The 17,437-nt window shown below is 38.3% G+C and overlaps 1 pseudogene; it reads left to right on the top strand.

Annotated features, from left to right (window-relative positions):
* LOC102262922 overlaps positions 1 to 17,437 on the top strand; it is a 20,919-nt pseudogene that overhangs the window by 826 nt on the left and 2,656 nt on the right.

Genomic DNA, 17,437 nt, shown 5'->3' with positions numbered 1-17,437 from the left:
TGCTCAGCTCTGGCCAATGCGCATCCTCCACAGCCGTCACCGGAAGGAGAGCTGAGCGCGCGCCGGCCGGGAAGAAGGCCGGCAGTGGTGCTGGTCAGAGCGATACCAGCATCTCCTCGTCAGAACCAACGAGCAAGAGCGGTCTTCACGTACCGGCCCGCGAGACAGAAATGGGATCTCTCTGAAGCCACCGAAGTCTCGAGGTCAGAGACAAAGCTGGCCTTGGTCCGCGGGAAGATGACCTGGACGGAGATTCTTTCTTTGACGATCCCATTCCGAAACCGGAAAAAGCTTACGGTTGGAGAAGTGACCCTGGGAAGCCAGGAGGGAGCCTCGCCTCGCTCGCCGACGCCCCATCCTTGGAAGCGAGGACTCGGCTCCCTGCCGGGAGCGCCCTCCTTGGAAGACTCGGGAGGCCAAAAGGGAAAGGCGGTTCGGGAAGACCTGAAGCGGGTGGATGATAAAAGTCGCCTCCCTTGGGTTAGGCCCTCCGTTAGGGGCAGGAGAAGAGGACGACTGTGTGGGTGACTTCGATAGCACCGGCCACGCTCCGAGAGAAGCGAGCTGAGCATCGGCGAGGAGATGGAGGAGGACCTGTCAGTGGAGCTGGACGAGGCCCACCCCAGCGACCGGCCCGATGGCCTGACGCGGGACCTGACCGTGTCACTGTCGCCTTCCCCCGAGGGAGGGGCGTGGCCACCGCCGAGGATGGACAGACAGACGGAGTCTCCCAGGCCGTCCTGGCCGGAGTCTGCTCTGCTGGTGCCTCGTGTTTCGGAACGACTGCAAAGGTTTTTAAAAATCACTTTTCATTACACTACACAGAACCCTCCCTGGGAGCCCGCGCGGGAGATTTCCGCCTTCATCTGGTTCCCTGCCCGTTTCACTCAGAAATGAATTCTGCTCCGATGCCCAACAGGAGCGCGGCACCGTGAACACAGCAGCGTTAGGGCGAAGCGAAGGTGTCAGTGACGCCGCAGACCCCGGGCTCGCGGGCACGTGTGGCCTTGGTCTCCTGGGTCCCGCGTGGTTGGTGCTGGCGGGGCTGCTGTCGTGGCAGAAGGATTGGCCGCCAGAGCCCAGCCCTGGGGGAGATGCTTCCTCTGTCCGGGAGGTGCGGAGGCAGTGCTGGGGGTGGGGAGGGGGGGGCTGCTAGCTCTGTTCCCTCGAAAGAGCGGGGGTGGAGGTCTTCGTTGGTGCGGCTGTCATGGTGGTGGCGGGTCGCTGCCGTGTCCACGTGAGAAGCCATCCTCCAGGCCCTCTGAGAGCTCAGTTATCCTCTGTGACCCCGTCTCGAAGCTTTAAATTCCAAGGCACATCTGCACCAGCGGTGGTGCTTCCGTCCGGGCCTGTGCGTGACTATTGGGTCCAGGTGGGATGGGGCAGGAGTGACGGCTCAGACGTGTCCAGGGGCAGCTTCCTGCCCCATTTCCACTGTCCCCTTAGGGTTCACAGGGGTCACTGAGGCCCATGGGACCGACTGTGGCACGGTTGGGAATGACACGTGCCCGTTCGTATCATTGTAAGTGAAGCTGTGATTGCATGGTCAGTTTTGTACTTTTTTATTTCAGTTAAATGATGGCTTTTATTAAAAGTCACCTTTACCAGTAAAACAAACAAACAAACAAAAAGATAAAATGCAGAGGAAGGGGATGTGGAGTACTATTTTATTTTAACTTATTATGGAAATCTTCAGACACAAATAGAACAGGACAAGGAAGTCCACGCATCCTTCACCCCAGCTTCAAAAGCCATCAATTCACAGCCAATCCTGCTTTATCCACAACCCCACTCACTTCTCTAGAGCAAATCTGGAGGTGCTACTTTAGAAAAAAAACAGAACAGGGAACGCCTCTCAGGTTGACTTCCGTGCCAAGATATGAATGGTTAACACCAGCAGCCATTTGAAGATCAGAGGGAAAGCATTTTTAGGCAAAGGGAACAGCAAGGGGAAGGACCTGAGATGACAAAGACTGGAGTGTTTGGTGGGAACTGGAGTTAGGATAAAGAGAGAGGTCGGTGAGTTCAGAGGTAAACAGGACCAGGCCATGATAAAGTTTGGATTTTTTCTAAGCACAGTGGGATCCCATTGGAGCATTTTAAGCTGGAATTTGAGTCACTTCCAGGAAGCCTGGACTCCTACAATATCTTCAGCATAAAGTCTGAACTCAGCATCACCTATAGGAGCCTTTCCCCTCTCTGATTCTGGGTTCCAGGCATACTATCTGCTTTCACTTCCTCAGTCAAATCATGTATTGCTTTTTTTTTTTCTTCCTCTAGGCCAGTGGTTCTCAACCTTCTGGCCCTTTAAATACAGTTCCTCATGTTGTGACCCAACCATAAAATTATTTTCGTTGCTACTTCATAACTGTAATGTTCTACTGTTATGAATCGTAATGTAAATATCTGATATGCAGGATGGTCTTAGGTGATCCCTGTGACAGGGTCGTTCGACTGCCAAAGGGGTCGCGACCTACAGGCCTTTACCGTAAACTCTTTCTTCCCTCTGCCAGCATGACTCCCATTCCAGTTCTCACTTTGTTATTTTACATTTGCCAGATTACTAGTGACATCCAACAGTTTATGATTATTGACTATCACTAATTGATCTTCTGTGGATTATGTGTCTTTATCTTTGTCCAATTAAAATTAAATTTTCTTTTTAATGAATTTATTTGGGTGACACTGGTTAATAAACTTATGTAGGTTTCAGGTGTTGTATTGCCGTTCCAATCAGTGGGCTGTAGAATGAATGATATGAGATGGTAGTTCTGAAAATGCTAGCTCAGTTTGTTCATTAGATTGCACATATGGGTGAAATCATATGGTAATTGTCTTTCGCTGACTGGCTTATTTCAGTTAGCATAGGATTCTCCAGGTCCATCCATGCTGTGATAAAGGGTAAAAATTATCTTATTACGCTGTGTAGTATTTCATTGTGTAAATGAAATGATGTAGATGTTTTATCCACCCCAAATCAAGTCTTCCATCATCATTTATCCACTCTATACTCCCTTCTACATCTCCTGCTACCCTTTCCCTCTGGTAATCACCATCATGTTGTCTGTGTCTATGAGTGTTTTTCTTAATTCTTTCACTTTTAATTTCTAGTTAAATTAAACATCAAATAAAATAATGAAATTTTCCAATTATCACCAGATCTTGCAACCTATCTCGACCTGATGTTTACAAAACACATGTTATATATATTGACAACCCCAACAACTGCATACTAACAACATATAAATACTTTCACAAATCTAATTCAAATAGCATATATTCTTTCATTAATTGTCAAAAAACTTCGAGTAATTTCATTCAATAATAATAGCTAATATTTACTAAAATTATTCCTGAAGTACGTGAACACATTTTATAAATGATCTCATTTTTTACAACTTAATGATGAAGCAACTACTAAAATATGCATTATGCAGATGAGAAAACTGTTGCCTACAGAGATTGAATAGCCTGTCAAATTATAGGCATTCTAAATGGTGGCAGTAGCACTTAAAAATGTAACTGACTTATGACTCAGTATTTGCACTGTGGTTCTGGAGTCCTCCCTCTTGACCACTTTCTTCCCAGATATTAAAATGTACATGAGATCAGGTAAACCTGTTCAACTTAAGCGAGAGAAAATACATTAGGATCAGACCTTATATAATTTAAACACTTAATTTCTTTTTTTATGCCATTTTAGATAGCATTACAGGCTCAATGTAAACAGATGTGTTTTGTGTATTCTTTTTTTTTATTATTGCTTAAACAATAAACATCTATTTCTCAGAGTTCTGGAGACTGGGAAGTTTAAGATCAAGGTGCTGGAAATGTTCTATAGATGATTAGTTCATAATTATTAAAATGAATATAATATACATACATATATATGATTCATCTTTGTTATATTTTATAATTTAAAAAGGTTTTAAGGAAAGTTTTCATGCTTTATAATGACAATATTTCTATGTATTTTATATTTGTAAGTCTACAATAAATATTTTTTATTTCTTATTTGAATTTTCTCACATATAGGGCAGCGTTTTAAGAAGCTACCTGTTGAACGTTCTCAAATTACTTTGTATTATTTTCTCTGATGATGCTGTGGATCTGGGACATGCCTAAAGCTTTAGCAGTATTTGGTAAGTTACTCTCTTCAAATTGACGTTCTATGTACATGTATGTTTTCAATCACATACAGGCCATTCTCTTTTTTCTCATTAATTGCTTTCTCTAAAATTGTGTAAACAGTATATTAATGAAAAATAAACCATTGTTCCTAGGGGACATGCATCGGTAAGTTTTTGTGAGTCTCTGGTCACATTTTTAACCCATTTTAAAAATAATGTTGTTTATTCTCTAACATTTAACTTATGGTCAAGAGCACTATAACTCATATGTGAAGGAAACTTGTCTAACACACATATGTTCTCTCTGAGGCACATCCCAGCATTCTGATGCTTAGGGACAGAGTAATTCAGCACTATATTTAGGGATCATTTAAAACAAAAAAATCAGCAACAAAAGCAAATGAATTCAAAGAGAGTACACTGATAAGCCACACATACACACACAGAACTTGTTTACATGTGAGAGAGAAATAGGAAGGCAGGACATTGCTTTCACCTCCTATGGGATTCAAACTTTTTCCAACTCATTTTTATATACATACAAATTAATTAAATTATCTTAAAATTTCACAATGCTTATCTTCTATTCAAATAATTAGAATTGCCTTCCCTTTTTTTACTTTATAACTTGAATCAATCAGTTAACAAAATATAAAATTAGTGTTATAATCAGTACATTATAATATTACTAAAACAAAAGAATTATAGGATTAAATGTTTTCCAGGATATAAATGAAATAGGTGACCAAGGAGACAGTGACTACTGACATTTTGTTATTTGATTCCAGCAACAAGATCACTGAAGGTTAAAGGAGAACATTTTGGAAATGAATAGGCTAATTTGAAAGCATTTACATTTTAGTTGCTCTGATATATGCAATTGGTAGTGTGCATTGCCTCTTTCTGTTTTATAATACAATGTGTTGCTCTATTCATCATTTCAAAATAAAGTTTGACAAATTGGAGATGTAACATTAATCTATAAGTTAAGTAGTAACAGTGTCTTTTATTTCCTGTATTGCATTATTTGAAATAAATCAGCAGGGTTATTAGGATAATTGGACAGGTCCAGGGTGGTGTAATTTGGAATGGCTATGTAAATAGGTAGAATGAATTGTCACTTAGCACATGTGATTTAAGGGGTAATTGAGGTTCCTGAAAATATCCTCCAGAAGAGCCTTCCTCTATGTCCCTTTGATAGAGTCATTACTTTGATTTATCATAGTGTCAGTTAAAAATGTCCTCTAATAAAATGACTAACTGGGGAGGGTAATAGTCCAGCCTTCATTAGCTACCTTTAAAACTTCTTCAATATTAGTTTACCATACAATATTAATACTAGCTAACTGAAGAAAATACTTATAAAAAAAAGTCCTTCCCAGACGGCATGGCTCAGGGATTGAGCATCGACCTGTGAGCCAGGAGGTCATGGTTTGATTCCCTGTCAGGGCACATGCCTGTATTGCAGGCTCGATCCCCAGTAGGGGGCATGCGGAAGGCAGCAGATCGTTGAATCTGTCTTCTCATTGATGTTTCTATCTCTCTTTCCCCCTTTCTTCTCTGAAATAAAAAATATATATCTTAAAAATTTTTCAAATTTTTTTAAGTCCTATTGGGGTTTTGAAAGAGCAAAGATATTGAAGTCAGAGAGATCTTTATTATATTGAAATGCATTTTATAGAGAAACTTTTAAATTAATAAGTGAACTTAAAAAATTAGCTATAATGTAAATATAAAAATTATATTATTTTATACAATAAACAAATTTAAAATTTTTAAAATGTAGTTTCAAAGCATATAATACATCCAATACCTAGGATAAAACTAAGAAGAAATGTACAAGATTACATAGAAAACTATAAAGTATTACTGGGAAAAAAAGCTTAACACAACTAAAAGAATGGAGGAATACACTAGCAAGCATGTCAAATAAATGAGACATGCAGCCTGCTGGCCACGAGTTTGACATGCTTGCACTACAGTCTTAAATGGGAAGACACAATATTAAAATGTAAATTTCCCTCTAATTCATATATTCCCTATTAGTTCAATCCATCCCCAATAACAATCTCTGCAAAGGAGTGTGCATGTGGTTGTGTGTGTGTGTGTGTGTGTGTGTGTGCAGTTTTAATCCTATGTGTGTAAATTTACAAGATTCTAAAACTGATATGGAAATATATATGAAGAAAAAAGTTGGGGGACTCACATTATTATATATTGACACTTAATAAATCTGCACTAGTAAAGACTGAATTATTGCTTGAAGGAGACAAATAAAACATTGGAACATAACAGGTAATCCAGACATAAACTCACACATAATCATATATTTAAAATGATTATGTCAGATCTATTGTGTCAGATCGGTACTAGACTTATTGGGTTCAACACTTCATAAGGGATATAAATGTCTAAATACTATCTCTCTATATAAAACCTAATATGCAAATAGACTGAAAGGCAGAACAACTGAAAAACCAAACAACCGGTAGCTATGATATGCACTGACCATGAGGGGGCACGCGTGGAACATGGTGGGCATTGGCAGCAGGCAGCAGAGCACAGAAATGGTGGGCGTCGGCTGTGGCAGGATGGTGGAGCAGGGGAGGGGGGGTGCCAGACCAAGGCATCGGGGCAAGCCTCTGGTGGTTATTGAAAATTCTTTGCTCTTACGCTCCACGGTCCTGCCCAGCGCTCACACCTGCTCCAAGTGCCGGCTCTGCTCATACCTGCTGAACAGATATGTGCAAAAAAATGCAACTAGACCACCTTCTTACACCGTACACAATAATGAACTCAAAATTGATTAAAGACTTAAATGTTAGCCTCGAAACCATAAAAATCCTAGAAGAAAGCATAGGCAGTAAAAACTCCCACATTTCTCATAGCAATGTTTATCCCTGGTATATCACCTTGGGCAAGGGAAACAAAATTTAAAAAATAAGCAAATGAGACTTCACCAAACTAAAATGTTTTTGCACAGCAAAGGAAACCATCAACAAAATGAAAAGACAATCCATTGAATGGGAGTAAATGTTTGTTGATTTTAAAAAAAAAGGATGTGCTAAAGTCAAATAAGCAGAAATAAAGTGTGTTCAACATCACTTGCTGATAACGCAAATTAATACCAGAATGAGATCAATTTCTGTACTCAGCAGAATGGCAATTTTTTTAATATAATACTGCCAGGTCTTGGCAAAAATGTGGCATATCTAGAAATCTCATATGCTACTGGTGGGGAAAAAATTTAGCCTCATTTATTTGGAAAAATTTGGTAGTTCTCACTGAAGCAGAAAATACATATGCATCATCCATGACAAATCAATCCAGTAATTAGACTCAACTGAAATGTAGGAATGTGTAACAAGAAACATTATGAGAATCTTTATAGCAACGTTTTTTGTAATAACCAAAAATGGAAACACTCCAGATATCATTCAGAATTAGAATTGATTACTAATTATGGTATAAACTGTGTAATATGATGTTACTCAGCAATGAAAAATAAGTACTGCTACTCTCTAAAATATATAATATCATGAACATAATATTGATCAAAAATAGCCAGATAAAAAGGATATGTACTGTATAATTTCGGTTATATAAAGTTAAAAACAGATGTACCTAATGTATAATTATTGTAACCAGATTAATTACCTTTCTTGTTGATAATGGCTGGGAAGATGCCAGAGGAAATCTTCTTGGTCACTTGCTTATTTTATATTTTTGAGGTGTGGGTATGTGTGTTTATTCACTTAAAAATCATACAAATGTACATATGACATGCACCCTTCAATGTGTTTGCTTTATTTTTTTTAATTACTTAAAAACAAGCTTAATAATTTTTATTTCATTGGGTAGAGCAAGTGGGGCATTGATTCTTCATGGCAGATTGGTTTTGGGTTTAAAATAGAGAAACTTGAAAAAGAAGAGAGCAACTAAACTTTTTACTTTCACATAACACTCTAAATTATATCTCCAGTACAAGAGCTTTGGCCTGAGTTATTGTTAAATATCTATCTATATAAAATCCTAAATGACCATCACAACCAAACGGATGACCTAACAGGCTGCATGGGGCGACCAGGCCGGCATGAGGGTTAGTGAGGGGCGACCAAACAACTGAGCAGCAGACTGCGTGGGGCAACCAGGGGGGGGGGGGGGGGGGGGGGTAATGAGGGGCAAACAAATGACCAGCCAGCAGGTTGCGTGGGGCCACCAGGCTGGCAGGAGGGCAGTTTGGAGCAACCAGGCCAGCAGAGGGGAGGGCAGTTAGGGGCGATCAGGCCAGCAGGCAGAGGCAGTTAGGGGTTATCAAGCTTGCAGGGGGGTCTATGAGGGGAGATCAGGCCAGCAGGCAGAGGCGGTTAGAGGTGATCAGGCTTGCAGGAGGGAGCAATTAGGGGCAATCAGGCAGGCAGGCAGGTGAGCAGTTAGGAGCCAGCAGTCCAGGATTGAGAGAGGGATGTCCGACTGACGGCAGTCAGACATCCCCCGAGGGGTCCTGGATTGGAGAGGGTGCAGGCTGGGCTGAGGGGACCCTCCCCCCATCACACATTTTGTGCACTCGGCCTCTAGTTCTATATAATAAAAGCCCAGCGACCGAAATGGCTGAATGACCAGAACGACCAGAGACCAGAACAACCATGGCCCCTCACCCTGGCTGGCAGCCCCCCAGCAAGCGGTTAGGGGCAATCAGGCAGGTAGGCAGAGTGGTTAGGGGTGATTAAGCAGGCTACTTGGTTGGGAATCATGGCCCTACAGTATATGACATTTATCTAACAGTGAGCAAAAATAAACCATAAGCAAAATAAACATTAAAATGTTTACTTGATCATTCCCACAGTTGGAGTAAATGTTACAAAAAGGTTATATTTTCATAATGTAAGTATTTGACAATTATTGATGTCCAGGTCACAAATGAAAACAACATTATTTCATATTCATAAGCACTCAGCATATGTTAATATAAAATCATCCACATAGAATGGGATGGAAATCCTTTCCACACATTCCTACAGTCGCTTTTTTCAGGACAGTGGGAAATTTCCCTTCCAAGGATAGGAAAGGATTGTTATTCATATGAGAAGACATGCAGGCACTGTCTCAGGACATTACAGGGCTTATGAAAAGAAATAAATATAACTGACGGATTGAGGAGAACAATATATAACTTGACCTTGAATTTTTAAAAGAGAAAGCAGACCACTTAGGGTCTAAAATGTTTGGATTGTTGATGTCCGTTGGCTTCTGAATAACATGACTGTTTTACACTGCTTAGAAAGCTTTTTTCAAAACATTCGGCATTCTAATTTGATTCATGCTTCTGTGCAAATTTGACATAGGTTTTAAGATCTTCAGGCAACAACATGTTTCTTGTCATTTTATCACATGACTGTTAAATTATCTTACATTTAGCAGATATTAAATTACTGTTTATTAAAATAATGAAAATGTATCTAAGGATAATAGGCTTTCAAAAGTTATTGAAGGATCAATAAGATAAACACACTTGATCTCTGTGTATAAAAATTTTCCTGTAGAGATAATTGTCCGATCTTTTTCTAGTTCTTTAGTTTATACTAGAAGTGTTTGCGGGTTAACTTGAAAGACCAGCAAATCTACCAGATAATTATCCACTGGCAAATGAGCTGTGACGAGTTGGCAATTAAAAAATGGTAGGGATGAATGTCATAGATTGGACTGAAAATATATAAAAATTTTACAGGAAAAATTAATAGTTAGAGTTTTGTTATTAAGATTGAGTATAGGAAAAAGACACTACTTATTGCCTTCCCAAATTTAAAAATATTATATGTATACCTACTGTGTTCAAATGGAATATCTTCCCCTAGGAGTTATATATAATTTTCACATTGGTAGATAAGGTAACATATTTACAGCAACAAATAAAATGCCAGATTAATGGGACCTCTGGTCTAAAAATGTGAGGCACAGCATGATATTTTAAGCATTCAAAGGAAACAGGGTAATACTCAATACGGATAGAAAAGTGCATGAAATATTTGCTCAAGGTATTTTATAGTTTTCATATTAAAAGTGCTACACTTGCCCTAACTGGTTTGGTTCAGTGGATAAAGCATCGGCTTGCGGACTGAAGGGTCCCGGGTTTGATTCCGGTCAAGGGCACATGCCTGGGTTGCGGGCTTGATCCCCAGTGCAGGGAAGGGGGGGGGGGGGCAGGAGGCAGCCAATCAATGATTTTCTCTCATCATTGATGTTTCTATCTCTCTTCCTCCCCCTTCTTCTCTGAAAATTGATAGATATATAATTTTAAAGTGCTACATTTGTTTTAATAACAGCACATATTTGTCAGCTGGGTTCCAGCAACTGTTGTGATAATAGTGAGTCCCATGTGAAGATTACTGTGGAAGAAGAAATGAGAGTTTAATGTCAAATCTGATTCCTAAATGGCAGCCCCAACATTAGTAATCGTAGTTAAGAATATTTTTATTTAAATTCAAGAATATTTTGTGAAAAACTACTTAGTTGTTAAAACACAATTATACACTTAGTAGACTAAATGTAGTTTCTTAACAAACAGGACTGTTAGGTATTTCTTTTGGCCTCGGGGTATAGTGGAAAAGTTACTGTATAACTATAGCTATGGTGATCTGATAGTTTGGGAACCTCTACAATGAAAGTATTATCGTTAATATTAATGATGATATGCTTGCTGTCTGTAATGCTCTTTTTCTTAAAATACAAAACCAAACTGGCTTTAGATACCAGTATGCAGAATTATGGACTTCAACGAAATATCTTTTTTTCATGCTGAAACTGCTGTGTAACCTTATCCCTGATCTTAACATCAAATAAGGGTACTTGTATTTCAACATAGTTCATACTTATTCACCATAAAGATAATATTTGGCTTCCAGAAGAAATTATTGTCTTAGCTGATATAAGATGAAGCTAAAACCATACCTCCTGTACTGCTTTGATTATTATCTAAATGATAAGCTATTCTTTTGTTTGTCCTCTTAACTTTTCCTCAAGTTTTAGCCACTTCATGTGGAAACTGGGTGAATTTTAGTTTAATTTTTGTCATTATATTGGAAACTATGACGTTGTCCATCTAGATCTTAATAGAGATGTCTATAAAGTGGGGTGTCTGTCACTTATAAACCTTTGATAAGCCTCTGAGAATTGGATCATTGCACTCATGTGGTGCTTATGTCTACAACTGACTAATATCCAAAGTTCAGTACTTGCCATGGCAGGCAGGCCTGTACAGCTGGAGTTCACCTGTGTAAGCACAATGTCAACGGCAGTCATATGGATGCTCCTCCTGTAGATGTGGTATCCTTGGCTGGCACTGGCATCACTTGGTGACTGAGAATCCTTAGTCATTTTCATATCAAGACCCATGTAAGAGATGACAAATCTGAAAATAATCAAACTTCTTTTGTTTCAAATATTAAAAGTTTTGATCCTGATTGGTAATGAATTTCTTCCAGTCAGGTAAAAGTAGATGATGTGATAATTAGACCACTAGTTCATGTTTGGTTAACCCAAATGCACTGAAAGTATGGTGACCTTTCATTGTGTTGACTTGACCCTGCTACAATGCTCAGATATTCAAGGAAGCATTAACCTAAGTGCTGCTGTGAATATTTTTTGCATATGTGATTGAAATTAATGATCACTTAATTTGAAATTAGAAGGATTGCTGACAGCATGTCTTCTGTTAACCATGAACATCCTGATGAAGCCATGTTTTCTGCCTGTATTGCTCATACTAGTAGTGTCCAACATCTTATTCAGTCTGTTCTGTTATTGAGAGCTATAATGTAAATATCCCTTTTTTATCATATTCAAATTCATCTTGGAAATGGACCAGATATAAAGTTTGTATATGAGACTCAAGGTGAAGAGGCTAAATTAAAGAAGAAACTGAAGTTGCTTGATATTAGCATAAACATGACCTAATGTGTAGGCAAAATCAAGATAATGTGAAAAAAATGTTTTAAGCAAAGTTAAGAGGGAGATATTATAAGGTAAAAACAAGGACTAAGAACTGAGATGACACTCTTGTTTTTCTTATATTCAGACATATTTCTCTGATGGAAAAGGGGCAGGTGACTTAACTAACCAATTTGAATAAGACAACTCAGTCCAAGTTAAACATCTCCTTCAGGAAACACTTCTGATGTATGGAACAACCACTAATGGCGGGTAAGTTACAGAGGCACTTAAGAGGTGAGTGATTATACTCTGGTTTTTATCAGGCCTTTCTATTTATGTTAAATTAAATCACATATGTTTTGTGATGGTATGCATAGCACATGAAAAAGAAATAGAGGTTTCACTAGTGATGCTAATTAGTCCTGCCAATGACAAAAAGTCAAATTAGCTTTAGTTGTGTCCATGACAGAGTAGGTGAACAAGTAATCTAAATGGAGTGAAAGTAGTCAAGTAATGAAATATTTGAATTATTGAACTTGCAATGGAGCCATAACAAATACTTTTAAGTACCATGGTTTCTCTAGAAAGAGGAGTGGTAGAGATGCAATAAAAGAGAAAATAATCACAAATAAATTAGTAAAGCACATGAGAGTCATGATATTGAATTATTCTTGATGATGACAAGAATAGATGGAGAGGAAAACTGAATTAAGTTCTAATTTTTTAAATACATTTTGGGAGTCAGCAAATAAAAATTGACATAACTTGATAATATTTACTGATATTAAATAAAAGTATACATGAATAGCATGGTTTCCATCTCAAAAAAAGAGTTGCTAGTTTGTTTGCTGGATTTTTTAATGAGAAAATAAGTGGGTAATTTTTCAAAAGAAGCAGTGGACAACAGGGACAGTGACCCAATCTCTCCCCAACAAAGTTGTGAGAAAAGAACCACCACTAAGGAGGATGATGGGAAAGGCAGTGCCTTCTGAATAGGTTCAAATGTTAAGCTCAATAAGAAGAGGCATGAGAAAACATTGAATTTGCTAAATTTGGAGTAATACTTGCAAAAGTTGATGAGGAAAATAAGACATTTGGGGGGGCGGGGGGAGAGACCAGCAATCTGACTCTGTACCTAGTTAATTAGTATCCCTAATGCACATTCCTGTTAGCCTATATAGTCTCTAGTCACTGCCCCTTCCTTAATTATTTGGTCTTGCAAGACCTGTTTACCTAAATACTCACATTTTTCAGAGGCCATAAACCATGAACAGTACAAAACCCCTGGAGGGGGTTATCAGTGCTGGCGCCAGGCCAGGCCTTCATGTCCCCCATCCCAACACATGGGCTTTTTGCAAAGCCCACGAAAGGTTTGGAAGTCTGATCCTTATTTGGGGGACAAAGAAACCAAAGGGTATAAAGAAAAAGCTTCCTCCATATTGGTTTACTCAGGAATTGGAGAACTGACCCCCTGAGTCACTGTACTAGTACATGTGAAACATCTGAAAATAAATGGGTTTATCCTGGACCTCCAAGTACTCCTATGTATTTTCCGGTCACCTGGCAAATTCTTTTGACAAAGTCACGTTAGGAAGATTTGTGAGATAAAGAAATTTTAGTATTTTTATATATAATACCGTATTAAGTCTCTATTACTTATTCTCCATGAAGGAACTAAACTATTATACGATTCTGGGTCTACTTAACTGATGAATATGGAAAGCAATATTTACTTTGGAATATATATTCTGTACAAAAAAAAAGAGTACAAAATATTTTTATTTTAAAATATGTTTTCTCACCAGTGGTTCTGCATTATGAGGAGTTTTAATCACATATTGTAATTCTCAAAGGAATACAAGTCAAGACATACATGAACTAGCAATATTTCAAGGAGTTTGAAGAAGATATTAGTGTACTTCATAAAATTCAAATTGAGCAAACTTTTATCTCTGTTGACTCAAAAGAACCATGAAACCTCTAAGGGTCAAAATCTTTAACATTTCTCATCACTGAATTGACAAAGCATACACTTCTCATCTGGTGGTATTTACCATCAATATTTTTGTATATTTAAAAATTCTAATTGATCCCATTACTCTGAGTGAGGAAACATTCCTTAAACAATATAGATAGTTAAAATACTGCCTGGAGAGAAGAATCTCCATTACATTTTAAAAATAATTTATGAAAATATAACAGTGTAATCATCCTAGCACAGATTCATTTTCTCATGGATGATGATTTGGGTCTTTTAAATACAAAGTAAGAAACATTACTGAATATTTGATTTAGTAAAATGGATTCATTATGCTTCACCAGAAATTGTGTTCTAATTTTATTTAAATTTTCTGGATATGGAAACACTGATGGTTCTTTGGGGTGATGAGGCCTTATTTGTTTAGAAATGAGCAATGGCACCCCCACAGGGTCTCAGAGAAGCTTTTTCAGTAACAGCCTTTAGGCCACAGCTTGCAATCAGTGAATATTTATATTAGTAGCAATTGCACCAGACAGTAATTATCTTATCACAGAGAAAAAGGTTAGGAAGAAGCTTCTCCATTGGACACCCGCTGTGTGGATAATTGAGTATCTCCATGGCTTCTTTCATTACTGCATTCAATAATAGTTAAATACTAGGGAATCTAGCTACAATCAGACATGATTTGATGAGACATAGAGAAAGACAGGAACAAACAAGTTTTGTCTCTAGTTTTACTTGATAAATTCCTTAATTTGATAGACAATGGCAAACATTTTTATAGTATCCTACAGGTACCCATTGTTGTCCAATGAGCAAAGTTATTAAGTATAAGCACTTAACTGCATCTTGTGACATTCTAGAAAATATATTAGAATACTGAAGCATTTCTTTTCCTTAAAAGTGTGTTGAAAGTTTATTGTTGAATATAATTCTTAAAGGCAATTTATTTCTTACACATTTAGGTGATATTTAGAATGTTGTTTTGTCAGATTGGGTTAATAGACTCCTCTGTATTAATTTATCCCTTGAAGCCAATACAAGTTGTTTAAAGTTACTTACATACATTTTCTCTTTCTGGTTATTAAAATAAAAGTTCTTTAACAAAGTACTAAGATAGGCTATTAAATGTCACCTAAGTAGCATTGAAAATTAATAACTTGACTAGTCAAAATTAATTTGACTGTATTAATTTAATAAAATAAAATAAATGCAATAGTATTTTTATATTATACTAGGGGCCCAGTGCACGAATTCATGTACCTTGAAAGAAACTGTGGGCCACGAGGCTGCAGTATGCACAGGGGCGGGTCTCGACCCATCCTCTGTGCCCCTACCCAGCCCCTCCTGCTGCGGCCCCTGTCCCCTGTCTGCCAGCAGCCTCGCTCCTGCTGGCCCTGCTCGCACCCTCTGACAGCGTGGAGTGATTGTGGCTAGTGCCAGCAGAGTGTGGGAGTGGGGCCGGCGCCATCAGCGGGTATGAGCAGCTGCTGCCCCGATCTCCCTTCAGGAGCAGGGGGAGGTGGAGAAACCCTCAGGAGCGACTGGGACCAGCAGCTGCTGCTCGCACCTGCTGACAGTGTCGAGTGATCAGGACTGGAGCTGGTTGCTGGCAGCTGGTGTGAGCGGGGCCGGCACCGGCAGTGGGTGCAAGCACCGAGCAGGACTGCAACACACAGAAGCAAAGAATTTTCAGTAACCACCAGAGGCACCCCCACTCACTTGTTCCACCATCCTGCCACAGCCAACGCCTGCCATGTTCTTCACTCTGTCTCCTGCTGCCAAAGCCCACCATGTTCCGTGCACACCCCGGGTGGTCAGCACATGTCATAGTGACCAGTTGTTTGTTTGGTTGTTCTGCTGTTCAGTTTATTTGCATATTAGACTTTTATTATATAGGATGGACAAATAAAGTGCTTGATGCTTCAGATTCTTACCAAAGATATCCCTTCAGTAGGACATCATATCAGTCTTTCCCTTCTCTCTTCCTAAACTCTCCCTTTAGAGCTCAAGTTTATGTAATCTGAGAATGTGAAATAGACACAAAAAATGCTTGCTCAGGCATGTATTTATTGATAACAAAACATTGAGCATTTGCTACATCCCGGGCACTCTCTTAGGCACAAGATATGCATTGGCGATAAAATGCATAATTTACTGAGAGAAATTGGGCACCATGGTAGGTAAAGACCAAAGTATTCATTCCACTACATACTTATGGCACTCTTAATTCTAGACATCTTCTAAAATATATAATTCCTCAAGTCACAACAGTGAATTTTAAAACATAATGCTTTCACAGATTAGGCTTCTATGCATATTCATAAAACAACATTTTATATAACTAATATTTATTGGTCTTCAGAATATTGCCACTCATACTCATGTTAAGTGAACAAACCAAATACAAATCTCAGCTTACATTTTAGTGATTTCTGGTACTGTATAAGGAGAGGCCAAAGACAAATACTGAGAATTAGAGAATTTGAGAAGGGTAACCAGTGTGATAATAGGAGATCTAGGAGTATGGGTATAAGGGGAGCTTTGACAGGAGAATGATTCAGATTCAGAATGGGGAACTAGGTAAAATGCTGTGGGTAATTTGATGAAGATAAGGACAATAAAATGACAAGTGAGTTTGCCAAATTAAACTTGTTGCTAACCTTGAAAAAAAACAATTTTAGAAAAAAGTAAGAATTTGAATTCCTGATTGTAGTTGAGATGAAGAACCTGAGTACAATCTCTTTTAAGAAGTTTTGGTGAAATAAGAAACTGAGAAATGGTGTAGTGACAGAAATAGAGATGGAGATTTATTTTTAAGCTGGGAATACATTTGAGCAGGCTTCTTAATATAAAGTCCATGATATAATTCATAAGATTTATGGAATTGAATGTGTTTATTCTCACTAATTTCTAATCAAATTTAAAATCTCTTTCAATTATTAGTATAAAGGAAAAATTCAACTAATTAATCATATCTGTAATTTGATCAACATAAATAAGCTATTTAAAAGGAATGTTATAGTTGTTCCAAATATAGATAAATATTAATTGCATTGTGGTATTATTATTCATATATTATTGTGTTTATGATTCTTCATGCTACTTATTATTTTCTTTTTAAATATGTTTTTATTTATTTTAAAGAGAGAAGAAGGGAGAGAGATAGAAACATCAATGTATCAACATTGATTGGCTGCCTCCTGCATACCCTCACTGGGGATTGAGCTCAAAACCTGGGTATTTGCCCTGATTAGGAATTGAATTTGTGATCTCTTGGTGTGTGGGTTGGCTCTCAACCACTAAGCTACACCAGCCAGGTGTGATGCTAATTTTTATTATCAAAACTTTGGGTTTTTTTTTTCCATATCTAATATTTTAAGTTTGGGGTAATTTT

The sequence above is a fragment of the Myotis brandtii genome, unplaced genomic scaffold, assembly GCF_000412655.1.
Source record: "Myotis brandtii unplaced genomic scaffold, ASM41265v1 scaffold42, whole genome shotgun sequence".
In the NCBI taxonomy this organism is placed as follows: domain Eukaryota; kingdom Metazoa; phylum Chordata; class Mammalia; order Chiroptera; family Vespertilionidae; genus Myotis; species Myotis brandtii.
Note: the sequence above shows the minus strand (reverse complement) of the source record. Positions and strands in the feature narration are given on the sequence as shown.